Source organism: Vanacampus margaritifer, chromosome 2 (genome assembly GCF_051991255.1).
Source record: "Vanacampus margaritifer isolate UIUO_Vmar chromosome 2, RoL_Vmar_1.0, whole genome shotgun sequence".
Classification (NCBI taxonomy): domain Eukaryota; kingdom Metazoa; phylum Chordata; class Actinopteri; order Syngnathiformes; family Syngnathidae; genus Vanacampus; species Vanacampus margaritifer.
In genome coordinates, this window is record NC_135433.1 from 52,073,185 (window position 1) to 52,100,675 (window position 27,491).

Genomic DNA, 27,491 nt, shown 5'->3' on the forward strand with positions numbered 1-27,491 from the left:
CGGTTGCTGTTTGTGACGTGTGGGCTATCACTGGTGTGTGTTAATGCTAAGTTCTTAAGTTTCAAGTGTTCCAAGGTGCTAGACAATGTGTACTTCCTTCCACTGTGTATTGAGAATTTTGGTCTCCCAAGAAAGGTATAGGTTCAAGCAAAAGTCTTGTCAATCCCTTTTGAACATGAGTATGGACTTTTGGCGCTGTTTCCGGTTGCTGTTTGCGACATGTGGGCTAGCACTGGTGTTAATGCTGAGTTCTTAAGTGTAAGCCTGCTCAAGTGTTCTAAGGTGCTAGACAAGGTGTACTTCCTTCCACTGTGTATTGGGATTTTTGGGCTCCCAAGAAAGGTATAGGTTCGAGTTAAAGTCTTGTCAATTCATTTGAACATGAGTATGGACTCAGCAGTACTTAACAGACCAGATTATTGCATTTAGCTTCCCAAGAAATACAGATTGTTACAACTCAGTATAGACGAGTACTCTTGGCCACCTGACAAAAGATGACTCCTTCCACAGCAAATTGGGATTTCTGCCTCCAAATGAAGGCATGGGTTCAAAACGCATAGCTGAAAAGCACTTCTGGATGCATTTTGGCTAAGACCAGACTGTTGTAGGTTTTGTTTCCCATGATTTTAACATTCTTGCAAGTCAGGGTGGCCGAGTGGTCTAAGGCGCCAGACTCAAGATATGCATCTTTCCTCAGTGGTTTGGGCTTTCTGGTCTCTAAATAGAGGCGTGGGTTCAAATCCCACTCCTGACAAGGTATTTTCAACATGTGTGTTTTTTTATTCAGCTCTGGACACTTGTCCTACAGACGAGAATGCAGGTTTTACAGTAATCATTGGATTGTGTGGTCATCATGTTGTAAGCATTGAAATTAGCTGCTTGTTCCTAAAACCTGATTCTGTAAAGACTAGTAGACGCAATAAGTGGGTTTGTAATGACCCCGACAAGCCCCTTCTGACCAAAGTCAGCGCGAGCCCTACCATCGAATTACTTTGTAAGTAGATGGTGATTGTGACATGCATGGAACAGAATGACAGCCAATCAAGAAGCCAACTGAAGCTCATACTGTTCCCGAAATGTAGAGGGACAAGCACTGGTGTTAACCCTAATGTTAGCATTATAAGCAATAATAATAAGTTGTCGTGGCCGAGTGGTTAAGGCGATGGACTTGAAATCCATTGGGGTCTCCCTGCGTATGTTCGAATCCTCCCGACAAGGCAACTACTTTCTGGAATTTTGCTCTCTATATTCTCTTGGCTTCACTTGCGTCAAAATGAATAGTAATGTCAAGGTGTGACTGGGTCCTTAGCAAATTGTGACTTCTGATCAAATTGAAGTCTATGTTCAAACCCCACTCTTAACCAAGTACTGTTAAAAGTGTGTCTGTTGACTTGATTTCTCAGAATTTACTAAGAGACTCGACTGAAAGGTCTGAGGCCATCTGTGGTCTGCAAGAGTTGCTGTTTCCTTCGGAAATCTTCCCTATAACGGATCTATTCAGCAAGCACTAGTTTTAATATTAAAGCTACATGCGCAAGGTTGTCGTGGCCGAGTGGTTAAGGCGATGGACTAGAAATCCATTGGGGTCTCCCCTCGTAGGTTCGAATCCTGCCGACAACGAGTGTGTTTTGTGTAATTTAGATCTCTCTTTCTAGTCTATTTCGTTAAAGTATGTGAGCATTTCTATGTGGTATATGCCACGGAGGAGACAGGACTTCCGACTTCTGTATGTCTCAGAGGTGCTGTTTCCGGTTGCTGTTTGTGACGTGTGGGCTGTCACTGGTGTGTGTTAATGCTAAGTTCTTAAGTTTCAAGTGTTCCAAGGTGCTCGACAAGGTGTACTTCCTTCCACTGTGTATTGGGAATTTTGAACTCCCAAGAAAGGTATAGGTTCAAGCAAAAGTCTTGTCAATCCCTTTTGAACATGAGTATGGACTTTTGGCTGTTTCCGGTTGCTGTTTGCGACATGTGGGCTAGCACTGGTGCTGAGTTCTTAAGTGTCAGCCTGGTCAAGTGTTCTAAGGTGCTAGACAAGGTGTACTTCCTTCCACTGTGTATTGGGATTTTTGGTCTCCCAAGAAAGGTATAGGTTCGAGTTAAAGTCTTGTCAATTCATTTGAACAAGAGTATGGACTCAGCAGTACTTAACAGACCAGATTATTGCATTTAGCTTCCCAAGAAATACAGATTGTTGCAACTCAGCATAGACGAGTACTCTTGGCCACCTGACAAAAGATGACTCCTTCCACAGCAAATTGGGATTTCTGCCTCCAAATGAAGGCATGGGTTCAAAACGCATAGCTGAAAAGCACTTCTGGATGCATTTTGGCTAAGACCAGACTGTTGTAGGTTTTGTTTCCCATGATTTTAACGTTCTTGCAAGTCAGGGTGGCCGAGTGGTCTAAGGCGCCAGACTCAAGATATGCATCTTTCCTCAGTGGTTTGGGCTTTGTGGTCTCTAAATAGAGGCGTGGGTTCAAATCCCACTCCTGACAAGGTATTTTCAACATGTGTGTTTTTTTATTCGGCTCTGGACACTTGTCCTACAGACGAGAATGCAGGTTTTACAGTAATCATTGGATTGTGTGGTCATCATGTTGTAAGCATTGAAATTAGCTGCTTATTCCTAAAACCTGATTCTGTAAAGACTAGTAGACGCAATAAGTGGGTTTGTAATGACCCCGACAAGCCCCTTCTGACCAAAGTCAGCGCGAGCCCTACCATCGAATTACTTTGTAAGTAGATGGTGATTGTGACATGCATGGAACAGAATGACAGCCAATCAAGAAGCCAACTGAAGCTCATACTGTTCCCGAAATGTAGAGGGACAAGCACTGGTGTTAACCCTAATGTTAGCATTATAAGCAATAATAATAAGTTGTCGTGGCCGAGTGGTTAAGGCGATGGACTTGAAATCCATCGGGGTCTCCCTGCGCAGGTTAGAATCCTGCCGACAACGCAATTACTTTGTGGAATTTTGCTCTCTATTTTCTCTTGGCTTCACTAGCGTCAAAATGAATAGTAATGTCAAGGTGTGACTGGGTCCTTAGCAAATTGGGACTTCTGATCAAATTGAAGTCTATGTTCAAACCCCACTCTTAACCTAGTACTGTTAAAAGTGTGTCTGTTGACTTGATTTCTCAGAATTTACTAAGAGACTAGACTTAAAGGTCTGAGACCATCTGTGGTCTGCAAGAGGTGCTGTTACCTTTGGAACTCTTCCCTATACGGATCTATTCAGCAAGCACTAGTTTTAATATTAAACCTACATGCGCAAGGTTGTCGTGGCCGAGTGGTTAAGGCGATGGACTAGAAATCCATTGGGGTCTCCTCTCGTAGGTTCGAATCCTGCCGACAACGAGTGTGTCTTGTGTAATTTAGCTCTCTGTCTAGTCTATTTTGTTAAAGTATGTGAGCATTTCTATGTGGTATACGCCACGGAGGAGACAGGACTTCCGACTTCTGTGTGTCTCAGAGGTGCTGTTTCCGGTTGCTGTTTGTGACGTGTGGGCTATCACTGGTGTTAATGCTAAGTTCTTAAGTGTCAAGTGTTCCAAGGTGCTAGACAATGTGTACTTCCTTCCACTGTGTATTGAGAATTTTGGTCTCCCAAGAAAGGTATAGGTTCAAGCAAAAGTCTTGTCAATCCCTTTTGAACATGAGTATAGACTTTTGGCGCTGTTTCCGGTTGCTGTTTGCGACATGTGGGCTAGCACTGGTGTTAATGCTGAGTTCTTAAGTGTCAGCCTGGTCAAGTGTTCTAAGGTGCTAGACAAGGTGTACTTCCTTCCACTGTGTATTGGGATTTTTGGTCTCCCAAGAAAGGTATAGGTTCGAGTTAAAGTCTTGTCAATTCATTTGAACATGAGTATGGACTCAGCAGTACTTAACAGACCAGATTATTGCATTTAGCTTCCCAAGAAATACAGATTGTTACAACTCAGCATAGACGAGTACTCTTGGCCACCTGACAAAAGATGACTCCTTCCACAGCAAATTGGGATTTCTACCTCCAAATGAAGGCATGGGTTCAAAACGCATAGCTGAAAAGCACTTCTGGATGCATTTTGGCTAAGACCAGACTGTTGTAGGTTTTGTTTCCCATGATTTTAACGTTCTTGCAAGTCAGGGTGGCCGAGTGGTCTAAGGCGCCAGACTCAAGATATGCATCTTTCCTCAGTGGTTTGGGCTTTCTGGTCTCTAAATAGAGGCGTGGGTTCAAATCCCACTCCTGACAAGGTATTTTCAACATGTGTGTTTTTTTATTCAGCTCTGGACACTTGTCCTACAGACGAGAATGCAGGTTTTACAGTAATCATTGGATTGTGTGGTCATCATGTTGTAAGCATTGAAATTAGCTGCTTGTTCCTAAAACCTGATTCTGTAAAGACTAGTAGACGCAATAAGTGGGTTTGTAATGACCCCGACAAGCCCCTTCTGACCAAAGTCAGCGCGAGCCCTACCATCGAATTACTTTGTAAGTAGATTGTGATTGTGACATGCATGGAACAGAATGACACCCAATCAAGAAGCCAACTGAAGCTCATACTGTTCCCGAAATGTAGAGGGACAAGCACTGGTGTTAACCCTAATGTTAGCATTATAAGCAATAATAATAATAATAAGTTGTCGTGGCCGAGTGGTTAAGGCGATGGACTTGAAATCCATTGGGGTCTCCCTGCGTATGTTCGAATCCTCCCGACAAGGCAATTACTCATTGGGATTTTGCTCTCTATATTCTCTTGGCTTCACTTGCGTCAAAATGAATAGTAATGTCAAGGTGTGACTGGGTCCTTAGCAAATTGGGACTTCTGATCAAATTGAAGTCTATGTTCAAACCCCACTCTTAACCAAGTACTGTTAAAAGTGTGTCTGTTGACTTGATTTCTCAGAATTTACTAAGAGACTAGACTGAAAGGTCTGAGGCCATCTGTGGTCTGCAAGAGTTGCTGTTTCCTTCGGAAATCTTCCCTATACGGATCTATTCAGCAAGCACTAGTTTTAATATTAAAGCTACATGCGCAAGGTTGTCGTGGCCGAGTGGTTAAGGCGATGGACTAGAAATCCATTGGGGTCTCCCCTTGTAGGTTTGAATCCTGCCGACAACGAGTGTGTTTTGTGTAATTTAGATCTCTCTTTCTAGTCTATTTCGTTAAAGTATGTGAGCATTTCAATGTGGTATATGCCACGGAGGAGACAGGACTTCCGACTTCTGTGTGTCTCAGAGGTGCTGTTTCCGGTTGCTGTTTGTGACGTGTGGGCTGTCACAGGTGTGTGTTAATGCTAAGTTCTTAAGTTTCAAGTGTTCCAAGGTGCTCGACAAGGTGTACTTCCTTCCACTGTGTATTGGGAATTTTGAACTCCCAAGAAAGGTATAGGTTCAAGCAAAAGTCTTGTCAATCCCTTTTGAACATGAGTATGGACTTTTGGCGCTGTTTCCGGTTGCTGTTTGCGACATGTGGGCTAGCACTGGTGTTAATGCTGAGTTCTTAAGTGTCAGCCTGGTCAAGTGTTCTAAGGTGCTAGACAAGGTGTACTTCCTTCCACTGTGTATTGGGATTTTTGGTCTCCCAAGAAAGGTATAGGTTCGAGTTAAAGTCTTGTCAATTCATATGAACATGAGTATGGACTCAGCAGTACTTAACAGACCAGATTATTGCATTTAGCTTCCCAAGAAATAAAGATTGTTACAACTCAGCATAGACGAGTACTCTTGGCCACCTGACAAAAGATGACTCCTTCCACAGCAAATTGGGATTTCTGCCTCCAAATGAAGGCATGGGTTCAAAACGCATAGCTGAAAAGCACTTCTGGATGCATTTTGGCTAAGACCAGACTGTTGTAGGTTTTGTTTCCCATGATTTTAACGTTCTTGCAAGTCAGGGTGGCCGAGTGGTCTAAGGCGCCAGACTCAAGATATGCATCTTTCCTCAGTGGTTTGGGCTTTCTGGTCTCTAAATAGAGGCCACGGTTCAAATCCCGCTCCTGACAAGGTATTTTCAACATGTGTGTTTTTTTATTCGGCTCTGGACACTTGTCCTACAGACGAGAATGCAGGTTTTACAGTAATCATTGGATTGTGTGGTCATCATGTTGTAAGCATTGAAATTAGCTGCTTGTTCCTAAAACCTGATTCTGTAAAGACTAGTAGACGCCATAAGTGGGTTTTTAATGACCCTGACAAGCCCCTTCTGACCAAAGTCAGCGCGAGCCCTACCATCAATTACTTTGTAAGTAGATGGTGATTGTGACATGCATGGAACAGAATGACAGCCAATCAAGAAGCCAACTGAAGCTCATACTGTTCCCGAAATGTAGAGGGACAAGCACTGGTGTTAACCCTAATGTTAGCATTATAAGCAATAATAATAAGTTGTTGTGCCCGAGTGGTTAAGACGATGGACTGGAAATCCATTGCGGTCTCCCTGCGCATGTTCGAGTCCTGCCGACAACGCAATTACTTCCTGGAATTTTGCTCTTTATATTCTCTTGGCTTCACTTGCGTCAAAATGAATAGTAATGTCAAGGTGTGACTGGGTCCTTAGCAAATTGGGACTTCTGATCAAATTGAAGTCTGCGTTCAAACCCCACTCTTAACCAAGTACTGTTAAAAGTGTGTCTGTTGACTTGATTTCTCAGAATTTACTAAGAGACTAGACTTAAAGGTCTGAGGCCATCTGTGGTCTGCAAGAGTTGCTGTTTCCTTCGGAACTCTTCCCTATAACGGATCTATTCAGCAAGCACTAGTTTTAATATTAAAGCTACATGCGTAACGTTGTCGTGGCCGAGTGGTTTAGGCGATGGACTAGAAATCCATTGGGGTCTCCCCTTGTAGGTTCGAATCCTGCCGACGAGTGTGTTTTGTGTAATTTAGATCTCTCTTTCTAGTCTATTTCGTTAAAGTATGTGAGCATTTCTATGTGGTATACGCCACGGAGGAGACAGGACTTCCGACTTCTGTGTGTCTCAGAGGTGCTGTTTCCGGTTGCTGTTTGTGACGTGTGGGCTATCACTGGTGTGTGTTAATGCTAAGTTCTTAAGTTTCAAGTGTTCCAAGGTGCTCGACAAGGTGTACTTCCTTCCACTGTGTATTGGGAATTTTGAACTCCCAAGAAAGGTATAGGTTCAAGCAAAAGTCTTGTCAATCCCTTTTGAACATGAGTATGGACTTTTGGCGCTGTTTCCGGTTGCTGTTTAGGACATGTGGGCTAGCACTGGTGTTAATGCTGAGTTCTTAAGTGTCGGCCTGGTCAAGTGTTCTAAGGTGCTAGACAAGGTGTACTTCCTTCCACTGTGTATTGGGATTTTTGGTCTCCCAAGAAAGGTATAGGTTCGAGTTAAAGTCTTGTCAATTCATTTGAACATGAGTATGGACTCAGCAGTACTTAACAGACCAGATTATTGCATTTAGCTTCCCAAGAAATACAGATTGTTACAACTCAGCATAGACGAGTACTCTTGGCCACCTGACAAAAGATGACTCCTTCCACAGCAAATTGGGATTTCTGCCTCCAAATGAAGGCATGGGTTCAAAACGCATGGCTGAAAAGCACTTCTGGATGCATTTTGGCTAAGACCAGACTGTTGTAGGTTTTGTTTCCCATGATTTTAACGTTCTTGCAAGTCAGGGTGGCCGAGTGGTCTAAGGCGCCAGACTCAAGATATGCATCTTTCCTCAGTGGTTTGGGCTTTCTGGTCTCTAAATAGAGGCGTGGGTTCAAATCCCACTCCTGACATGGTATTTTCAACGTGTGTGTTTTTTTATTCAGCTCTGGACACTTGTCCTACAGACGAGAATGCAGGTTTTACAGTAATCATTGGATTGTGTGGTCATCATGTTGTAAGCATTGAAATTAGCTGCTTGTTCCTAAAACCTGATTCTGTAAAGACTAGTAGACGCAATAAGTGGGTTTGTAATGACCCCGACAAGCCCCTTCAGACCAAAGTCAGCGCGAGCCCTACCATCGAATTACTTTGTAAGTAGATGGTGATTGTGACATGCATGGAACAGAATGACAGCCAATCAAGAAGCCAACTGAAGCTCATACTGTTCCCGAAATGTAGAGGGGCAAGCACTGGTGTTAACCCTAATGTTAGCATTATAAGCAATAATAATAAGTTGTCGTGGCCGAGTGGTTAAGGCGATGGACTTGAAATCCATTGGGGTCTCCCTGCGCAGGTTCAAATCCTGCCGACAAGGCAGTTACTTTGTGGAATTTTGCTCTCTATTTTCTCTTGGCTTCACTTGGTCTGCAAGAGGTGCTGTTTCCTTCGGAACTCTTCCCTATACGGATCTATTCAGCAAGCACTAGTTTTAATATTAAACCTACATGCGCAAGGTTGTCGTGGCCGAGTGGTTAAGGCGATGGACTAGAAATCCATTGGGGTCTCGTCTCGTAGGGTCGAATCTTGCCGACAACGAGTGTGTCTTGTGTAATTTAGCTCTCTGTCTAGTCTATTTTGTTAAAGTATGTGAGCATTTCTATGTGGTATACGCCACGGAGGAGACAGGACTTCCGACTTCTGTGTGTCTCAGAGGTGCTGTTTCCGGTTGCTGTTTGTGACGTGTGGGCTATCACTGGTGTTAATGCTAAGTTCTTAAGTGTCAAGTGTTCCAAGGTGCTAGACAATGTGTACTTCCTTCCACTGTGTATTGAGAATTTTGGTCTCCCAAAAAAGGTATAGGTTCAAGCAAAAGTCTTGTCAATCCCTTTTGAACATGAGTATGGACTTTTGGCGCTGTTTCCGGTTGCTGTTTGCGACATGTGGGCTGGCACTGGTGTTAATGCTGAGTTCTTAAGTGTCAATCTGGTCAAGTGTTCTAAGGTGCTAGACAAGGTGTACTTCCTTCCACTGTGTATTGGGATTTTTGGTCTCCCAAGAAAGGTATAGGTTCGAGTTAAAGTCTTGTCAATTCATTTGAAGATGAGTATGGACTCAACAGTACTTAACTGACCAGATTATTGCATTTAGCTTCCCAAGAAATACAGATTGTTACAACTCAGCATAGACGAGTACTCTTGGCCACCTGACAAAAGATGACTCCTTCCACAGCAAATTGGGATTTCTGCCTCCAAATGAAGGCATGGGCTCAAAACGCATAGCGGAAAAGTACTTCTGGATGCATTTTGGCTAAGACCAGACTGTTGTAGGTTTTGTTTCCCATGATTTTAATGTTCATGCAAGTCAGGATGGCCGAGTGGTGTAAGGCGCCAGACTCAAGATATGCATCTTTCTTCAGTGGTTTGGGCTTTCTGGTCTCTAAATAGAGGCGTGGGTTCAAATCCCACTCCTGACAAGGTGTTTTCAACATGTGATTTTTTTTTTTATTCAGCTCTGGACACTTGTCCTCCAGACGAGAATGCAGGTTTTACAAGTAATCATTGGATTGTGTGGTCATCATATTGTAAGCATTGAAATTAGCTGCTTGTTCCTAAAACCTGATTCTGTAAAGACTAGTAGACGCCATAAGTGGGTTTTTAATGACCCTGACAAGCCCCTTCTGACCAAAGTCAGCGCGAGCCCTACCATCAATTACTTTGTAAGTAGATGGTGATTGTGACATGCATGGAACAGAATGACAGCCAATCAAGAAGCCAACTGAAGCTCATACTGTTCCCGAAATGTAGAGGGACAAGCACTGGTGTTAACCCTAATGTTAGCATTATAAGCAACAATAATAAGTTGTCGTGGCCGAGTGGTTAAGACGATGGACTGGAAATCCATTGCGGTCTCCCTGCGCATGTTTGAATCCTGCCGACAACGCAATTACTTCCTGGAATTTTGCTCTCTATATTCTCTTGGCTTCACTTGCGTCAAAATGAATAGTGATGTCAAGGTGTGACTGGGTCCTTAGCAAATTGGGACTTCTGATCAAATTGAAGTCTGCGTTCAAACCCCACTCTTAACCAAGTACTGTTAAAAGTGTGTCTGTTGACTTGATTTCTCAGAATTTACTAAGAGACTAGACTTAAAGGTCTGAGGCCATCTGTGGTCTGCAAGAGGTGCTGTTTCCTTCGGAACTCTTCCCTATAACGGATCTATTCAGAAAGCATTAGTTTTAATATTAAAGCTACATGCACAAGGTTGTCGTGGCCGAGTGGTTAAGGCGATGGACTAGAAATCCATTGGGGTCTCCCCTCGTAGGTTCGAATCCTGCCGACAACGAGTCTATTTTGTATAATTTAGCTCTCTTTCTAGTCTATTTCGTTAAAGTATGTGAGCATTTCTATGTGGTATACGCCACGGAGGAGACAGGACTTCCGACTTCTGTGTGTCTCAGAGGTGCTGTTTCCGTTTGCTGTTTGTGACGTGTGGGCTATCACTGGTGTTAATGCTAAGTTCTTAAGTTTCAAGTGTTCCAAGGTGCTAGACAAGGTGTACTTCCTTCCACTGTGTATTGGGAATTTTGAACTCCCAAGAAAGGTATAGGTTCAAGCAAAAGTCTTGTCAGTTCCTTTTGAACATGAGTATGGACTTTTGGTGCTGTTTCCGGTTGCTGTTTGCGAAGTGGGCTGGCACAAGTGTAAATGCTAAGTTCTTAAGTGTCAGCCTGGTCAAGTGTTCTAAGGTGCTAGACAAGGTGTACTTCCTTCCACTGTGTATTGGGATTTTTGGTCTCCCAAGAAAGGTATAGGTTCGAGTTAAAGTCTTGTCAATTCATTTGAACATGAGTATGGACTCAGCAGTACTTAACAGACCAGATTATTGCATTTAGCTTCCCAAGAAATACAGATTGTTACAACTCAGCATAGACGAGTACTCTTGGCCACCTGACAAAAGATGACTCCTTCCACAGCAAATTGGGATTTCTGCCTCCAAATGAAGGCATGGGTTCAAAACGCATAGCTGAAAAGCACTTCTGGATGCATTTTGGCTAAGACCAGACTGTTGTAGGTTTTGTTTCCCATGATTTTAACGTTCTTGCAAGTCAGGGTGGCCGAGTGGTCTATGGCGCCAGACTCAAGATATGCATCTTTCCTCAGTGGTTTGGGCTTTCTGGTCTCTAAATAGAGGCGTGGGTTCAAATCCCACTCCTGACAAGGTATTTTCAACATGTGTGTTTTTTTATTCGGCTCTGGACACTTGTCCTACAGACGAGAATGCAGGTTTTACAGTAATCATTGGATTGTGTGGTCATCATGTTGTAAGCATTGAAATTAGCTGCTTGTTCCTAAAACCTGATTCTGTAAAGACTAGTAGACGCAATAAGTGGGTTTGTAATGACCCCGACAAGCCCTTTTGACCAAAGTCAGCGCGAGCCCTAATATCGAATTACTTAGTAAGTAGATGGTGATTGTGACATGCATGGAACAGAATGACAGCCAATCAAGAAGCCAACTGAAGCTCATACTGTTCCCGAAATGTAGAGGGACAAGCACTGGTGTTAACCCTAATGTTAGCATTATAAGCAATAATAGTAAGTTGTCGTGGCCGAGTGGTTAAGGCGATGGACTTGAAATCCATTGGGGTCTCCCTGCGCAGGTTCAAATCCTGCCGACAACGCAATTACTTTGTGGAATTTTGCTCTCTATTTTCTCTTGGCTTCACTTGCGTCAAAATGAATAGTAATGCCAAGGTGTGACTGGGTCCTTAGCAAATTGGGACTTCTGATCAAATTGAAGTCTGTGTTCAAACCCCACTCTTAACCAAGTACTGTTAAAAGTGTGTCTGTTGACTTGATTTCTCAGAATTTACTAAGAGACTAGACTTAAAGGTCTGAGACCATCTGTGGTCTGCAAGAGGTGCTGTTTCCTTCGGAACTCTTCCCTATACGGATCTATTCAGCAAGCACTAGTTTTAATATTAAACCTACATGCGCAAGGTTGTCGTGGCCGAGTGGTTAAGGCGATGGACTAGAAATCCATTGGGGTCTCGTCTCGTAGGGTCGAATCTTGCCGACAACGAGTGTGTCTTGTGTAATTTAGCTCTCTGTCTAGTCTATTTTGTTAAAGTATGTGAGCATTTCTATGTGGTATACGCCACGGAGGAGACAGGACTTCCGACTTCTGTGTGTCTCAGAGGTGCTGTTTCCGGTTGCTGTTTGTGACGTGTGGGCTATCACTGGTGTTAATGCTAAGTTCTTAAGTGTCAAGTGTTCCAATGTGCTAGACAATGTGTACTTCCTTCCACTGTGTATTGAGAATTTTGGTCTCCCAAAAAAGGTATAGGTTCAAGCAAAAGTCTTGTCAATCCCTTTTGAACATGAGTATGGACTTTTGGCGCTGTTTCCGGTTGCTGTTTGCGACATGTGGGCTGGCACTGGTGTTAATGCTGAGTTCTTAAGTGTCAATCTGGTCAAGTGTTGTAAGGTCCTAGACAAGGTCCTAGACAAGGTGTACTTCCTTCCACTGTGTATTGGGATTTTTGGTCTCCCAAGAAAGGTATAGGTTCGAGTTAAAGTCTTGTCAATTCATTTGAAGATGAGTATGGACTCAACAGTACTTAACTGACCAGATTATTGCATTTAGCTTCCCAAGAAATACAGATTGTTACAACTCAGCATAGACGAGTACTCTTGGCCACCTGACAAAAGATGACTCCTTCCACAGCAAATTGGGATTTCTGCCTCCAAATGAAGGCATGGGCTCAAAACGCATAGCGGAAAAGTACTTCTGGATGCATTTTGGCTAAGACCAGACTGTTGTAGGTTTTGTTTCCCATGATTTTAATGTTCATGCAAGTCAGGATGGCCGAGTGGTCTAAGGCGCCAGACTCAAGATATGCATCTTTCTTCAGTGGTTTGGGCTTTCTGGTCTCTAAATAGAGGCGTGGGTTCAAATCCCACTCCTGACAAGGTGTTTTCAACATGTGATTTTTTTTTTTATTCAGCTCTGGACACTTGTCCTCCAGACGAGAATGCAGGTTTTACAAGTAATCATTGGATTGTGTGGTCATCATATTGTAAGCATTGAAATTAGCTGCTTGTTCCTAAAACCTGATTCTGTAAAGACTAGTAGACGCCATAAGTGGGTTTTTAATGACCCTGACAAGCCCCTTCTGACCAAAGTCAGCGCGAGCCCTACTATCAATTACTTTGTAAGTAGATGGTGATTGTGACATGCATGGAACAGAATGACAGCCAATCAAGAAGCCAACTGAAGCTCATACTGTTCCCGAAATGTAGAGGGACAAGCACTGGTGTTAACCCTAATGTTAGCATTATAAGCAACAATAATAAGTTGTCGTGGCCGAGTGGTTAATACGATGGACTGGAAATCCATTGCGGTCTCGCTGCGCATGTTCGAATCCTGCCGACAACGCAATTACTTCCTGGAATTTTGCTCTCTATATTCTCTTGGCTTCACTTGCGTCAAAATGAATAGTAATGTCAAGGTGTGACTGGGTCCTTAGCAAATTGGGACTTCTGATCAAATTGAAGTCTATGTTCAAACCCCACTCTTAACCAAGTACTGTTAAAAGTGTGTCTGTTGACTTGATTTCTCAGAATTTACTAAGAGACTAGACTTAAAGGTCTGAGGCCATCTGTGGTCTGCAAGAGTTGCTGTTTCCTTCGAAACTCTTCCCTATAACGGATCTATTCAGCAAGCACTAGTTTTAATATTAAAGCTACATGCGCAAGGTTGTCGTGGCTGAGTGGTTAAGGCGATGGACTAGAAATCAATTGGGGTCTCCCCTCGTAGGTTCGAATCCTGCCGACAACGAGTGTGTTTTGTGTAATTTAGATCTCTCTTTCTAGTCTATTTCGTTAAAGTATGTGAGCATTTCTACGTGGTATATGCCACGGAGGAGACAGGACTTCCGACTTCTGTGTGTCTCAGAGGTGCTGTTTCCGGTTGCTGTTTGTGACGTGTGGGCTGTCACTGGTGTGTGTTAATGCTAAGTTCTTAAGTTTCAAGTGTTCCAAGGTGCTCGACAAGGTGTACTTCCTTCCACTGTGTATTGGGAATTTTGAACTACCAAGAAAGGTATAGGTTCAAGCAAAAGTCTTGTCAATCCCTTTTGAACATGAGTATGGACTTTTGGCGCTGTTTCCGGTTGCTGTTTGCGACATGTGGGCTAGCACTGGTGTTAATGCCGAGTTCTTAAGTGTCAGCCTGGTCAAGTGTTCTAAGGTGCTAGACAAGGTGTACTTCCTTCCACTGTGTATTGGGATTTTTGGTCTCCCAAGAAAGGTATAGGTTCGAGTTAAAGTCTTGTCAATTCATTTGAACATGAGTATGGACTCAGCAGTACTTAACAGACCAGATTATTGCATTTAGCTTCCCAAGAAATACAGATTGTTACAACTCAGCATAGACGAGTACTCTTGGCCACCTGACAAAAGATGACTCCTTCCACAGCAAATTGGGATTTCTGCCTCCAAATGAAGGCATGGGTTCAAAACGCATAGCTGAAAAGCACTTCTGGATGCATTTTGGCTAAGACCAGACTGTTGTAGGTTTTGTTTCCCATGATTTTAATGTTCTTGCAAGTCAGGGTGGCCGAGTGGTCTAAGGCGCCAGACTCAAGATATGCATCTTTCCTCAGTGGTTTGGGCTTTCTGGTCTCTAAATAGAGGCGTGGGTTCAAATCCCACTCCTGACAAGGTATTTTCAACATGTGTGTTTTTTTATTCGGCTCGGGACACTTGTCCTACAGACGAGAATGCAGGTTTTACAGTAATCATTGGATTGTGTGGTCATCATGTTGTAAGCATTGAAATTAGCTGCTTTTTCCTAAAACCTGATTCTGTAAAGACTAGTAGACGCAATAAGTGGGTTTGTAATGACCCCGACAAGCCCCTTCTGACCAAAGTCAGCGCGAGCCCTACCATCTAATTACTTTGTAAGTAGATGGTGATTGTGACATGCATGGAACAGAATGACAGCCAATCAAGAAGCCAACTGAAGCTCATACTGTTCCCGAAATGTAGAGGGACAAGCACTGGTGTTAACCCTAATGTTAGCATTATAAGCAATAATAATAAGTTGTCGTGGCCGAGTGGTTAAGGCGATGGACTTGAAATCCATTGGGGTCTCCCTGCGCAGGTTCGAATCCTGCCGACAACGCAATTACTTTGTGGAATTTTGCTCTCTATTTTCTCTTGGCTTCACTAGCGTCAAAATGAATAGTAATGTCAAGGTGTGACTGGGTCCTTAGCAAATTGGGACTTCTGATCAAATTGAAGTCTGTGTTCAAACCCCACTCTTAACCAAGTACTGTTAAAAATGTGTCTGTTGACTTGATTTCTCAGAATTTACTAAGAGACTAGACTTAAAGGTCTGAGACCATCTGTGGTCTGCAAGAGGTGCTGTTTCCTTCGGAACTCTTCCCTATACGGATCTATTCAGCAAGCACTAGTTTTAATATTAAACCTACATGCGCAAGGTTGTCGTGGCCGAGTGGTTAAGGCGATGGACTAGAAATCCATTGGGGTCTCGTCTCGTAGGGTCGAATCCTGCCGACAATGAGTGTGTCTTGTGTAATTTAGCTCTCTGTCTAGTCTATTTTGTTAAAGTATGTGAGCATTTCTATGTGGTATACGCCACGGAGGAGACAGGACTTCCGACTTCTGTGTGTCTCAGAGGTGCTGTTTCCGGTTGCTGTTTGTGACGTGTGGGCTATCACTGGTGTTAATGCTAAGTTCTTAAGTGTCAAGTGTTCCAAGGTGCTAGACAATGTGTACTTCCTTCCACTGTGTATTGAGAATTTTGGTCTCCCAAAAAAGGTATAGGTTCAAGCAAAAGTCTTGTCAATCCCTTTTGAACATGAGTATGGACTTTTGGCGTTGTTTCCGGTTGCTGTTTGCGACATGTGGGCTAGCACTGGTGTTAATGCTGAGTTCTTAAGTGTCAGCCTGGTCAAGTGTTCTAAGGTGCTAGACAAGGTGTACTTCCTTCCACTGTGTATTGGGATTTTTGGTCTCCCAAGAAAGGTATAGGTTCGAGTTAAAGTCTTGTCAATTCATTTGAACATGAGTATGGACTCAGCAGTACTTAACAGACCAGATTATTGCATTTAGCTTCCCAAGAAATACAGATTGTTACAACTCAGCATAGACGAGTACTCTTGGCCACCTGACAAAAGATGACTCCTTCCACAGCAAATTGGGATTTCTGCCTCCAAATGAAGGCATGGGTTCAAAACGCATAGCTGAAAAGCACTTCTGGATGCATTTTGGCTAAGACCAGACTGTTGTAGGTTTTGTTTCCCATGATTTTAATGTTCTTGCAAGTCAGGATGGCCGAGTGGTCTAAGGCGCCAGACTCAAGATATGCATCTTTCTTCAGTGGTTTTGGCTTTCTGGTCTCTAAATAAAGGCGTGGGTTCAAATCACACTCCTGACAAGGTATTTTCAACATGTGTGTTTTTTTATTCGGCTCTGGACACTTGTCCTACAGACGAGAATGCAGGTTTTACAGTAATCTTTGGATTGTGTGGTCATCATGTTGTAAGCATTGAAATTAGCTGCTTGTTCCTAAAACCTGATTCTGTAAAGACTAGTAGACGCAATAAGTGGGTTTTTAATGACCCCGACAAGCCCCTTCTGACAAAAGTCAGCGCGAGCCCTACCATCGAATTACTTTGTAAGTAGATGGTGATTGTGGCATGCATGGAACAGAATGATAGCCAATCAAGAAGCCAACTGAAGCTCATACTGTTCCCGAAATGTAGAGGGACAAGCACTGGTGTTAACCCTAATGTTAGCATTATAAGCAATAATAATAAGTTGTCGTGGCCGAGTGGTTAAGGTGATGGACTTGAAATCCATTGGGGTCTCCCTGCGCATGTTTGAATCCTGCCGACAACGCAATTACTTTGTGGAATTTTGCTCTCTATTTTCTCTTGGCTTCACTAGCGTCAAAATGAATAGTAATGTCAAGGTGTGACTGGGTCCTTAGCAAATTGGGACTTCTGATCAAATTGAAGTCTCCGTTCAAACCCGACTCTTAACCAAGTACTGTTAAAAGTGTGTCTGTTGACTTGATTTCTCAGAATTTACTAAGAGACTACACTTAAAGGTCTGAGGCCATCTGTGGTCTGCAAGAGGTGCTGTTTCCTTCGGAACTCTTCCCTAGAACGGATCTATTCAGAAAGCACTAGTTTTAATATTAAAGCTACATTTGCAAGGTTGTCGTGGCGGAGTGGTTAAGGCGATGGACTAGAAATCCATTGGGGTCTCCCCTCGTAGCTTCGAATCCTGCCGACAACGAGTGTGTTTTGTGTAATTTAGCTCTCTTTCTAGTCTATTTTGTTAAAGTATGCGAGCATTTCTATGTGGTATACGCCATGGAGGAGACAGGACTTCCGACTTCTGTGTGTCTCAGAGGTGCTATTTCCGGTTGCTGTTTGTGACGTGTGGGCTATCACTGGTGTTAATGCTAAGTTCTTAAGTGTCAAGTGTTCCAAGGTGCTAGACAATGTGTTCTTCCTTCCACTGTGTATTGGGAATTTTGATCTCCCAAGAAAGGTATAGGTTGAAGCAAAAGTCTTGTCAATCCCTTTTGAACATGAGTATGGACTTTTGGCGCTGTTTCCGGTTGCTGTTTGCGACATGTGGGCTGGCACTGGTGTTAATGCTGAGTTCATAACTCTTTTACTGCCAAAGACGTTAAATGACGTTCTGCAAAAACCTACGGAGGAGCGCCAAAGACGTTAAAAGACGTCCTCCCATTTTTTTTTTTTTTTTTTTTTTTAAACGGGTGCTGGGAAGGCTTGCGGAGCTCTCCTGAAAGTTTTAAGCAGGTTTTTTGAGCCTAATGACTATTTTTGGCCCCTAGAGGGCAGCGATGACTCTCTTTTGACAAGATCGGGTGGGCGTCAGTAGAGGCGGAGCTAGAGCGTTGAGCAGGAGATCAGAATGTAAAACAAAGGAAAAATGGCGTCCGGTCGCGAGGAGCTAACGCCAGAGCCGTTTTTTTCAAAGACCAAAAGCATCGCTAAAAAAGCACATTGTTGATGACGATCATCATCATCGATGATGAAGATGATGGTGACTCCGTGGTTGGAAAGCATTGACGCGGCAGTAGAAGACGTTAGATGGAGCTAGATGGAGGAGGGAACGGGCAATGGCGAGCGTTTGCAAGCAGCTCTACACTTACAAGACGAAAGGCATCGACCCACGCTAAAATAGTACATTGATATCCATGATGATGATGAATGCATAGAAAATGTTAAATGTCTTCAGTCCCTCAATGAACAAAATATATTTGTTCAAAATAAGACATTAAACCCCTTAGAAATAGTCTAGAGAAAAATTCCAGCCGGATCTTCATCTGATGTCGCCACCGCGGTCATAGCTTTAGAAGTTACAGATTCAACCATCATATAAGACGACTTGTTTTGTACATCTTGCTTTTTAATGGCTGTGGCAATAAGCCGCGTGCACAACGATCTCAAACAAGGAATACAGCACAAACCGCAAGTTGTCAAGAAAGCTGCAAATACGGATATCGAAATTAAAATTGATGAAACCAAACTTTTATATCTTCCAAAAACATCCATCCAGTTATCCCAAATTGACGTATCGATACCGGACTGCTCTTTCATTTTCTTATTAAGTGTTCGGAGTCTCTCAATGGCATTGGTTAAACTTCCATCCGGTGCAGTGTTATTAGGAATAAAAGTACAACATTGTTCTCCGAACATTGAACAAACACCACCCCTTTCTGCAAGTAACATATCAAGGGCTATATGATTCTGATTTAGTCATTTTAGGTTGTTCTGTCTTACTCATAGTTTTATCAATGCAAATTAAAATTGGAAAATAGGGATCAGTTCCAGAGAACCATGCCCACCGCATTAGGCCATAACAAAAGGTGTTATTTATGGTTACATTAGGTGGCCGGATATTACCTTCAGGAAGAACAAAAATTAATTCAAATTGATGTCCCATTCTTCTCAATGTTACTCTCTTGTTAAAAAAAAAAAACTGCCTCACCATTGGAACCTGACGGCCAGTATCGGCCACTTTGGGTGGTAATGAAGGTGCTCCAGTCCAGTCGTAAAACACTACCTGTCAAATACCACCAGTACTTGAGCCAAAGGCCCCCCTTCGTCGGCCCCCCACTACTAAATCCCTTCAAAGATTTAATGGGGAGTTTGACAGATGTGTTTGTGTTAGGAGCAACGGTCAGGACAATTGAGTTATTATACGCCCAGTTCATTATCCATTGGAATTTGGGTAGAAATAACATTTCTTTTACCGGTGTGTTGTATTCAAACTCACGTCAAGGGGTTTCATGAAAAACCAAAATGGCACAACAATTAACAAGAGAAAAATCGTCACAATGCAGCAATTAGTAGCAGAGTTCTTCATCGAAGCCATCTTGAGAAGAAGTTCTTTCGTCGAAGGAGAAGGATGTTTGTCAGTCGTTGGTTGATGATTTTTATTTTTTTTTTTAGAGGCGTTGTCAGCCTTTTTCCGAACCCTGGCTCACTGCCAGAGATCGCAGGAAAGGTCACGGGACTTCATTCCCAGTGTGACTCTATCCTTGTGAATTGATGAAAAGGGGCATGTGACTCAAATCACCATTGAGTGATTTCTCCCTTTCAAACAGCAGACTGACATTTGGTCAGCTTTGCCCATGGAAAAGGCACTACAATGAATCTCCTTCCAGGACCTCCTACGCTGCAGCTTCCCTCCTTGGACAGCTTGTCAGGTAGACACTGGAAACGGCGTGGTGGGGCTCGGTGAGATGGCTCCAACTGGTGTGGGCGTAGATCATCAGATGGTTGCCCTTGGTGGCAGCGTTGAACCAGAAACAGCCGGCCTTGTAGATGAGAGATGATACCAAGTAGCTCCTTTCCGATACAAGCGCACCGCACAGGATGTACGCTCCTTGACCTTAAATGGACCTAGCCAACGAGGACAAGACCATTTCCGTTTAGTTACTTTCAACCACACATATTCACAATCACTTATTTTTGAAGGAACATCTGTTTAGCTTAGAGAATGTAGACACTATCTCTTTAATTACCGGGGGCCTCTCAACGTGTGACTCCCCCAGCGGAACATTGGGGGTGGGAAACAGCCTGTTTTTATGACCCTCAAAAGGAGTCCAGCCTTTTTATATCTTATGAAGTTTTTGTTTTTTCAAATGGGTTCGTCTAATCCAATATTCCTAAGAAGCCCTTATAATAGTAGATAATGATTAATCAAATATTTTACCATGATATTTACTATTGTAGATTTAGCATAAATGTACTTTTTATCATACATCAATTTTCTGTATTTTTACGCTAGTTTTTATTATAGCAGTGTAAATCATTTAAAAACAACATCATCTTAACCCAAAACTGCTCATGTCCGGCCGGGCCATAAACAGTCTGAGAAGAGATTTATATATATTTATACCTTTAATAAACACTGCAGTCCTACAGTTCATTTTTACAACTTGTCTCATAAAATAATGTCCACCAGGTGTCCCAATGTTCCTTCCACACCTAAATGGCAAATTCCATAGGCTCTAGAAATTATACTTTTCAATTGTTTCTGAAATTGAATATACTTACCTTATTTTCACCATGAGTTGTCTTCGCCAGCACTTACTTTTCCTCCCATGGTCGAAATCCGAACACTTCAATTCTCCATCTGTGAATTAATTCACTCACATACTATAGAAGTATCACCTCATTCAGACTAACTTATAGTCTTATATTGATTTAATTCAACATGAACTGTTTGTGTGCATACCTTCCTTCGTGACACACACAGACATCTTCATCATCTGATAAAGATCAATTTTGATCATTTCAGACCTGAATGTGAAAACTGCAGCCGCTTACAAATTGCTGCTTCAAAAAGGGAAAAAAAACTGACACCTTGTGTCCTGTTGATAATAAAAACCAAATTGGGGCAATTTGGCCAACACCAAGACTACAGGAGCAGATCCTGCTTAGCTTGCAACAATTCATAAAAACAAAAGCCCTTGAGGCGCAAATTTGAATCCTGTCCAGGCAACACAGAGTGAGGAAAAAACAAACTAACTGTAAAATAAGATAAAAGATCAAAATACCTACTTCAAATAAACCAAAAAGTAATCTTAAAATGCTAATTATCCTCCCCTCTTCTACAGAGTAGCGGGGCTTGTAAAACACAGTAGGCAACTTTGCAGATCATGACCCAATTAAAAATCAGTGCTGCGACCTTAATCAAAAATTTAAAAATTTTAACCAGCAATTTTGCCGTAAGTGTTCCACATCTGAGTCCAATCCAGAAGCTACAGTAAAATTTAAAAGGAAAATGGGCAAAAATTAGAAGACCAAATTCAACAAGCATCAAACAACGGAAAATATAGTATTAAAGATTAGAATAAATTTTATACTACCCTAATTCACATAAGCCGTTCTCAATTTCTGAAACTGCGTTGCTATAGATCACATCTCCTTTTCCGACACAGTACAGAGTGCAAACTGTACCCAAACAGACCAAAATATGACTCAAAGGCCGATCTCAGATGACTCGAACTTTGAGTCCACACTGGAGTTCATATTCCTTCCTGTCCTTGTTGATAGCAGTTTATGCAGGGCAAAGTTCAAAGCAGGCCTTAGCTGTCACTGGAGACCCCTGACAGTTTCATCAGGACGGCTGTGATGAGAGTTTGAGATGTCTGCTCAAAGAGTTGATGGACATTTTGCTCAGATAATTCATAAGAGTCATTGAACAGTCTCATGGCGAGCGGATTTGCAGTATACCATCCTTTTCGCAGTCCGTGTGATCACTCCCCCCCCCCCGAAAGTGACCATTGTTCAGTTCGCCGTCCACTTTGTGCCCAACAGCCAGGTTATTCCAGCACGTTGGAAACACCCAAGAACAACACCTCTCGTCAAAGATTGAACCTGCCTGAAACACTTATACACTCGGAACAGACAGAGGGAGATGAGATCACAGCAAGAGATTTATATGCTTGTTATAATTAAAAATAATAATTTTCTCAAAAAATATGTATTTTGTAGTTTTATTTAAATATGTTCACTACACTATAGCAAGTAGTATTACTATATTTACGCACATGTCTACCATAGACTCCTTCTTCATTACATGTTACCTTAAATTATGCTTCCACATGGAGGGAAGTCTCAAATTCCAGGACTTCTCAGACTTCTAGAATGGGACTCAGATAAGGACAAAGGTTAAATCATTTTCACACCTACGAATGAGTTACAGTATCAGAGATGCAGGGGAAATCAAAAAATCAAAAATGAAAAGTCTATTTCAATTAAAATTTGGTTTTATTACTTATTCAACTATATTAAAATTTGGTTTTATTACTCATTCAACTATAAAAAACACAGATCTGATTTTTTTTTTTTAAAAATAATATGGATAGTGGCCTGTAGGTATCATCTAGACCTCTTTATCTTTCCGCATTCTTCTCTTACCTAGAAAAAAGAAAAGCTCCCATTACAGGACACATTGCCCTCTGACTCCTATTTTCCACACAAATCCCCCTCCTCTCTTCCAAGACACAGGGAAGGAGCAGAAAAAGGGGGAGGAAAAATCACATTCAAAACCTATTTTTTTCTTCTTTTTTTTTCTACATTCCTATACGAAAAACAAACGCCATTATCACACCAGTCTTTTCTACTCAAAAACAACACCAAACATACAGTTAAAGATTTTAAAGAAAAACAAATGAAATATCCACCCACACATTTCTTATTCACAATTACAGATTCAGTTAACTTCCAAACCACCCGGATAGCCCCCACTTTCCTTATCTAGGTCTCATTCGATTACTCAACAATTCTCTCAACTTTTTCAAACTTTTGGGGCACATACGCACACACATACCAACTAGAAAAATTCCCATTATAATCACACAATTGACCCTAGTCATTTTATAACAAAAAACATTCTCTCCTAATCACACAAGTCACACATGCTCCAGATTAGTACGCCATCTAGAACCAATAGACTGTGGAATCTCCGCATGCCGAGCCAATTCCAATCCGAAAACTTTTGCCTTATTTAATCTATTTTCCGGGTCATGTCTCATTTCCAACAATTTTAAGATGGCGGAGATTTTAGCCTAGCATTCGCCATGCGTTCATCAAACACGTTGCCGTTAGCCGAGCCGTGGCTAGCGGACTCGCTCAACAGTTTTACGAGCAACTTTCACAGAGCTACCCAACGCTAACATTCTAGCACAAACCAACATTTGGTCCACGACCCCACACCGTCTAACTTTTCTTCCATTCGAAGAAACTATAGATGTGTTTTTCACGGAGGTAATCAGCATCTGGCGCTGTTTACACAATCAACTTCTACAGACTTCATTAATGCAATCAGACATGTCTCAGATTTTAACGGTGGGAACCAACCTTTATCACAATTAGTCCGCATCCATTCATTTAAAAGATTTTTCATCTTCCGCCGTCGCCGTGGTGGCAGCGCTTCAGCCATGACGAGTGTTGCGGCCGTGACTTGTTCGCTTAGCGACAAGCTTTGAGTATGGACCGGAAGTTTACGCAAATCAAACCACCCTGAGTCTCGGTCAAAAATGTCGTCCATTATATGTAGTAATTTAGTCGTTTATAATATTTATAAAGTTAGTGACGTCTCACTTATGATACTACAATACAACAGATCAAAACTATTCTCATTAATCCCCCCAAAAAAATATTATAAATATATATATATATATATATATATATATATATATATATATTTTTTTTAGAAAAATAAAAAGAAAAAGAAAATACAAAACAGAAATTAAATATCTTTTTGCGCGACTTATTAAATACTTATCCGGATCTTCGCGGGCGGCTTCTTCACAGCTCTCGCTTCCAATGTGAATGACATCACACGAGCGGCTTAATTCATAGCTCTCGCTTCCAATGTGAATATCACACGAGCGGCTTAATTCGACACAACACACACACCCCGAGGAATTATGTCCCACGGTTTTTAATAACCCAGAGCACACACACCGTGTGAATGATACCACACGGGCGGCTTATCCTCTCCGCTCACTCCGTAAAATTATTCGGAGGGCTTATTCATACCAAAATAAAAATAAAAACAAGACAGCCTATTCCACCGCGGAACCAATCTCATATGCCGTTTCCAAACGGCGGAGCGCTCCCACTTGACGTCACTTCCGTATTCAACGGGCCAACCCATGCATGGTTCAATGTCGTAGTAATTGTCAAAATCGAGGACTTTCGCGTCCCTCCGTAACAAATACGACTTTAAAACCCCCCTAACTTGCTCACAGATCTCAAATACAATTTAGCACAGACGTAATGCAGCTCTGAGTAATCCCAAACAAGCATAATTTCTCTACGTGGATAATTTGTCCACTCACCTTGTTAATATTTGCGCATTTAGAAATTCAGTTGTCCAAGATCATCACAGCTGTTGCAAAAACGTCCCAATTTGTTGCCGTCGGAGGTCACCAATTGAAGGTATTATTTGATTACTATATTAAATGTAATCTTTGCGTGTTCGAAATAATTGCAGATGAGATCTGATGAAGAAGCTTCTTTTGCAAAAGATTTATTTTAGGAGCTCCTAAAAGACACAAGACATGCTTACATTCAAAGGTGATGTTAAGCCTCGAGTGTGTCCATATGAAAACACACAGTCCGTTTTATAGATGAAAAAAGCATACTCCTCCTCTGAGGCTGGACAAAGGGTTAGCAATTATAATAGACAGACAAGTGATTTACTGACATGTTTACTCCAGTTTCGTCCAAAGCCGGAAATATATGATTAGACAGGTACTACCATGCGACCCAGACTCCCTCAGACCCACAGTGTTATCAACTTGAGAACTTGAGAACATGCCTCCCATGTGCATTCCTATCTCACCAGCTGGAAAAGAGTGAAAAGTGTTATTCATTACACTACAGTTATATGTCCAATATATTTCACACAAACATTATCACAGTTATATGGCATCTATATACTATAAGTAGATTCATAAACAGTAAAAATATGCATAGAAAATGTTAAATGTCTTCACCATCAAATTACTTTGTAAGTAGATGGTGATTGTGACATGCATGGAACAGAATGACAGCCAATCAAGAAGCCAACTGAAGCTCATACTGTTCCCGAAATGTAGAGGGACAAGCACTGGTGTTAACCCTAATGCTAGCATTATAAGCAATAATAATAAGTTGTCGTGGCCGAGTGATTAAGGCGATGGACTTGAAATCCATTGGGGTTTTCCTGCGCATGTTCGAATCCTGCTGACAACGCAATTACTTCCTGGAATTTTGCTCTCTATATTCTCTTGGCTTCACTTGCGTCAAAATGAATAGTAATGTCAAGGTGTGACTGGGTCCTTAGCAAATTGGGGCTTCTGATCAAATTGAAGTCTGTGTTCAAACCCCACTCTTAACCAAGTACTGTTAAAAGTGTGTCTGTTGACTTGATTTCTCAGAATTTACTAAGAGACTAGACTTAAAGGTCTGAGGCCATCTGTGGTCTGCAAGAGGTGCTGTTTCCTTCGGAACTCTTCCCTATAACGGATCGATTCAGCAAGCACTAGTTTTAATATTAAAGCTACATGCGCAAGGTTGTCGTGGCTGAGTGGTTAAGCCAATGGACTAGAAATCCTTTGAGGTCTCCCCTTGTAGGTTCGAATCCTGCCGACAACGAGTGTGTCTTGTGTAGTTTAGCTCTCGGTCTAGTCTATTTCGTTTAAGTATGTGAGCATTTCTATGTGGTATACGCCACGGAGGAGACAGGACTTCCGACTTCTGTGTGTCTCAGAGGTGCTGTTTCCGGTTGCTGTTTGTGACGTGTGGGCTATCACTGGTGTTAATGCTAAGTTCTTAAGTTTCAAGTGTTCCAAGGTGCTAGACAAGGTGTACTTCCTTCCACTGTGTATTGGGAATTTTGAACTCCCAAGAAAGGTATAGGTTCAAGCAAAAGTCTTGTCAATTCCTTTTGAACATGAGTATGGACTTTTGGTGCTGTTTCCGGTTGCTGTTTGCGACGTGGGCTGGCACAAGTGTAAATGCTAAGTTCTTAAGTGTCAGCCTGGTCAAGTGTTCTAAGGTGCTAGACAAGGTGCACTTCCTTCCACTGTGTATTGGGGTTTTTGGTCTCCCAAGAAAGACATAGGCTCGAGTTAAAGTCTTGTCATTTCATCTGAACATGAGTATGGACTCAGCAGTACTTAACTGACCAGTTTATAGCATTTTAGCTTCCCAAGAAATACAGATTGTTACAACTCATCATCGACGAGTACTCTTGGCCACCTGACAAAAGATGACTCCTTCCACAGCAAATTGGGATTTCTGCCTACAAATGAAGGCATGGGTTCCAAACGCATAGCTGAAAAGTACTTCTGGATGCATTTTGGCTAAGAAATTAGCTGCTTGTTCCTAAAATCTGATTCTGTAAAGACTAGTAGACGCCATAAGTGGGTTTTTAATGACCCCGACAAGCCCCTTCTGACCAAAGTCAGCGCGAGCCCTACCATCGAATTACTTTGTAAGTAGATGGTGATTGTGACATGCATGGAACAGAATGACAGCCAATCAAGAAGCCAACTGAAGCTCATACTGTTCCCGAAATGTAGAGGGACAAGCACTGGTGTTAACCCTAATATTAACATTAAAAGCTAAAATTATAAGTTGTTGTGGCCGAGTGGTTAAGGCGATGGACTTGAAATCCGTTGGACTCTCCCTGCGCATGTTCAAATCCTGCCGACAACGCAATTACTTTCTGGAATTTTGCTCTCTATATTCTCTTGGCTTCACCTGCGTCAAAATGAATAGTAATGTCAAGGTGTGACTGGGTCCTGAAATAGAATATTTCTTTCTATTTAATTATAACTGTTTTGATTTAGTTATGACTATTTAGAATTGGACAAAATTGCTTAAATTTACTCAGTATAGTTTTGATGTGATAATTCAAATGTTTAGGGTGAGTCTCTTACAGGACAGATGAGATGGGGGGAGGTGAATGTGTGTTAATTAGACCCTTTGTTCTGAAAGGCTGAAAACTGTGTTTTTCCATCGTGGGTCAGAGAGGGGGAAGCATGGTTGACCAAATGTATTGAGACAGTGCGACGAATGGGGGTGTAGTCATGTAACTTTGGGAGGTGACGTTTTGAAGGACAAAGGATATTAGCTGCGGACGGGGCAGGAAAACTTTACAGTTGAGAAATACAAGATGGCGCGGGTTGGCGACTATTTCTCCTATGTCGTGAATAAATGTGAAGAAAATGCCTGAATTCACTGATCTCATGTATGTTTATTAATCAACGGCATGAACACGCAAATGGTAAGAATCCTGCCATTTATAACAATTGGTGACGCCCGACGTTCGAGCTCTGCCGTTCTACGCGCCTCGTGGCAGGGTCCGGACGAACAGAATTCCATGGCGCTGAGTTAATATGGTAAGAGGACTTTTTATCCTTGTTGTTAGATGAATTCTGTTTGTCGTGGACTCTGCGCCGGGTTTCGTCGGCTAAATTTAGCTACGTTGTACGTGAGATCTGAGTGAACAGGTAATGTCTTTGATTGAATGTACATGTTTGTTAAGCTCCGTGGTGGTGGTGTTGGCCACGCGGTTTTTCATTGTT

At 42.2% G+C, this 27,491-nt stretch overlaps 29 non-coding genes across 29 annotated transcripts; all 29 read left to right on the top strand.

The window, feature by feature from the left end:
- The first annotated feature begins 641 nt into the window (after positions 1-641).
- trnal-caa (transfer RNA leucine (anticodon CAA)) lies at positions 642-754 on the top strand. The gene is made up of 2 exons: positions 642-679; positions 709-754. It is a non-coding gene; the product is annotated as a tRNA-Leu (tRNA).
- A 382-nt stretch (positions 755-1,136) lies between these two features.
- trnas-uga (transfer RNA serine (anticodon UGA)) lies at positions 1,137-1,220 on the top strand. The gene has a single exon. It is a non-coding gene; the product is annotated as a tRNA-Ser (tRNA).
- Positions 1,221-1,538: 318 nt separating this feature from the next.
- On the top strand, positions 1,539-1,620 carry trnas-aga (transfer RNA serine (anticodon AGA)). Its single transcript has one exon. It is a non-coding gene; the product is annotated as a tRNA-Ser (tRNA).
- Positions 1,621-2,382: 762 nt separating this feature from the next.
- trnal-caa (transfer RNA leucine (anticodon CAA)) lies at positions 2,383-2,495 on the top strand. The gene is made up of 2 exons: positions 2,383-2,420; positions 2,450-2,495. It is a non-coding gene; the product is annotated as a tRNA-Leu (tRNA).
- Positions 2,496-2,877: 382 nt separating this feature from the next.
- On the top strand, positions 2,878-2,959 carry trnas-uga (transfer RNA serine (anticodon UGA)). The gene has a single exon. It is a non-coding gene; the product is annotated as a tRNA-Ser (tRNA).
- Positions 2,960-3,278: 319 nt separating this feature from the next.
- On the top strand, positions 3,279-3,360 carry trnas-aga (transfer RNA serine (anticodon AGA)). The gene has a single exon. It is a non-coding gene; the product is annotated as a tRNA-Ser (tRNA).
- Positions 3,361-4,124: 764 nt separating this feature from the next.
- Positions 4,125-4,237, top strand: trnal-caa (transfer RNA leucine (anticodon CAA)). The gene is made up of 2 exons: positions 4,125-4,162; positions 4,192-4,237. It is a non-coding gene; the product is annotated as a tRNA-Leu (tRNA).
- A 388-nt stretch (positions 4,238-4,625) lies between these two features.
- trnas-uga (transfer RNA serine (anticodon UGA)) lies at positions 4,626-4,709 on the top strand. The gene has a single exon. It is a non-coding gene; the product is annotated as a tRNA-Ser (tRNA).
- Positions 4,710-5,026: 317 nt separating this feature from the next.
- trnas-aga (transfer RNA serine (anticodon AGA)) lies at positions 5,027-5,108 on the top strand. Its single transcript has one exon. It is a non-coding gene; the product is annotated as a tRNA-Ser (tRNA).
- A 1,666-nt stretch (positions 5,109-6,774) lies between these two features.
- trnas-aga (transfer RNA serine (anticodon AGA)) lies at positions 6,775-6,856 on the top strand. The gene has a single exon. It is a non-coding gene; the product is annotated as a tRNA-Ser (tRNA).
- A 767-nt stretch (positions 6,857-7,623) lies between these two features.
- trnal-caa (transfer RNA leucine (anticodon CAA)) lies at positions 7,624-7,736 on the top strand. Its single transcript has 2 exons — positions 7,624-7,661; positions 7,691-7,736. It is a non-coding gene; the product is annotated as a tRNA-Leu (tRNA).
- A 382-nt stretch (positions 7,737-8,118) lies between these two features.
- On the top strand, positions 8,119-8,202 carry trnas-uga (transfer RNA serine (anticodon UGA)). The gene has a single exon. It is a non-coding gene; the product is annotated as a tRNA-Ser (tRNA).
- A 137-nt stretch (positions 8,203-8,339) lies between these two features.
- Positions 8,340-8,421, top strand: trnas-aga (transfer RNA serine (anticodon AGA)). The gene has a single exon. It is a non-coding gene; the product is annotated as a tRNA-Ser (tRNA).
- Positions 8,422-9,185: 764 nt separating this feature from the next.
- On the top strand, positions 9,186-9,298 carry trnal-caa (transfer RNA leucine (anticodon CAA)). The gene is made up of 2 exons: positions 9,186-9,223; positions 9,253-9,298. It is a non-coding gene; the product is annotated as a tRNA-Leu (tRNA).
- A 385-nt stretch (positions 9,299-9,683) lies between these two features.
- Positions 9,684-9,765, top strand: trnas-gga (transfer RNA serine (anticodon GGA)). The gene has a single exon. It is a non-coding gene; the product is annotated as a tRNA-Ser (tRNA).
- Positions 9,766-10,085: 320 nt separating this feature from the next.
- trnas-aga (transfer RNA serine (anticodon AGA)) lies at positions 10,086-10,167 on the top strand. The gene has a single exon. It is a non-coding gene; the product is annotated as a tRNA-Ser (tRNA).
- Positions 10,168-10,929: 762 nt separating this feature from the next.
- On the top strand, positions 10,930-11,042 carry trnal-caa (transfer RNA leucine (anticodon CAA)). Its single transcript has 2 exons — positions 10,930-10,967; positions 10,997-11,042. It is a non-coding gene; the product is annotated as a tRNA-Leu (tRNA).
- A 381-nt stretch (positions 11,043-11,423) lies between these two features.
- On the top strand, positions 11,424-11,505 carry trnas-uga (transfer RNA serine (anticodon UGA)). The gene has a single exon. It is a non-coding gene; the product is annotated as a tRNA-Ser (tRNA).
- Positions 11,506-11,824: 319 nt separating this feature from the next.
- trnas-aga (transfer RNA serine (anticodon AGA)) lies at positions 11,825-11,906 on the top strand. The gene has a single exon. It is a non-coding gene; the product is annotated as a tRNA-Ser (tRNA).
- Positions 11,907-12,682: 776 nt separating this feature from the next.
- Positions 12,683-12,795, top strand: trnal-caa (transfer RNA leucine (anticodon CAA)). Its single transcript has 2 exons — positions 12,683-12,720; positions 12,750-12,795. It is a non-coding gene; the product is annotated as a tRNA-Leu (tRNA).
- Positions 12,796-13,582: 787 nt separating this feature from the next.
- On the top strand, positions 13,583-13,664 carry trnas-aga (transfer RNA serine (anticodon AGA)). Its single transcript has one exon. It is a non-coding gene; the product is annotated as a tRNA-Ser (tRNA).
- Positions 13,665-14,434: 770 nt separating this feature from the next.
- On the top strand, positions 14,435-14,547 carry trnal-caa (transfer RNA leucine (anticodon CAA)). Its single transcript has 2 exons — positions 14,435-14,472; positions 14,502-14,547. It is a non-coding gene; the product is annotated as a tRNA-Leu (tRNA).
- Positions 14,548-14,929: 382 nt separating this feature from the next.
- Positions 14,930-15,011, top strand: trnas-uga (transfer RNA serine (anticodon UGA)). The gene has a single exon. It is a non-coding gene; the product is annotated as a tRNA-Ser (tRNA).
- Positions 15,012-15,330: 319 nt separating this feature from the next.
- trnas-aga (transfer RNA serine (anticodon AGA)) lies at positions 15,331-15,412 on the top strand. Its single transcript has one exon. It is a non-coding gene; the product is annotated as a tRNA-Ser (tRNA).
- A 764-nt stretch (positions 15,413-16,176) lies between these two features.
- On the top strand, positions 16,177-16,289 carry trnal-caa (transfer RNA leucine (anticodon CAA)). Its single transcript has 2 exons — positions 16,177-16,214; positions 16,244-16,289. It is a non-coding gene; the product is annotated as a tRNA-Leu (tRNA).
- Positions 16,290-16,671: 382 nt separating this feature from the next.
- On the top strand, positions 16,672-16,753 carry trnas-uga (transfer RNA serine (anticodon UGA)). Its single transcript has one exon. It is a non-coding gene; the product is annotated as a tRNA-Ser (tRNA).
- A 320-nt stretch (positions 16,754-17,073) lies between these two features.
- trnas-aga (transfer RNA serine (anticodon AGA)) lies at positions 17,074-17,155 on the top strand. The gene has a single exon. It is a non-coding gene; the product is annotated as a tRNA-Ser (tRNA).
- A 7,915-nt stretch (positions 17,156-25,070) lies between these two features.
- On the top strand, positions 25,071-25,152 carry trnas-uga (transfer RNA serine (anticodon UGA)). Its single transcript has one exon. It is a non-coding gene; the product is annotated as a tRNA-Ser (tRNA).
- Positions 25,153-26,537: 1,385 nt separating this feature from the next.
- trnas-uga (transfer RNA serine (anticodon UGA)) lies at positions 26,538-26,619 on the top strand. Its single transcript has one exon. It is a non-coding gene; the product is annotated as a tRNA-Ser (tRNA).
- The last annotated feature ends 872 nt before the right edge of the window (positions 26,620-27,491 follow it).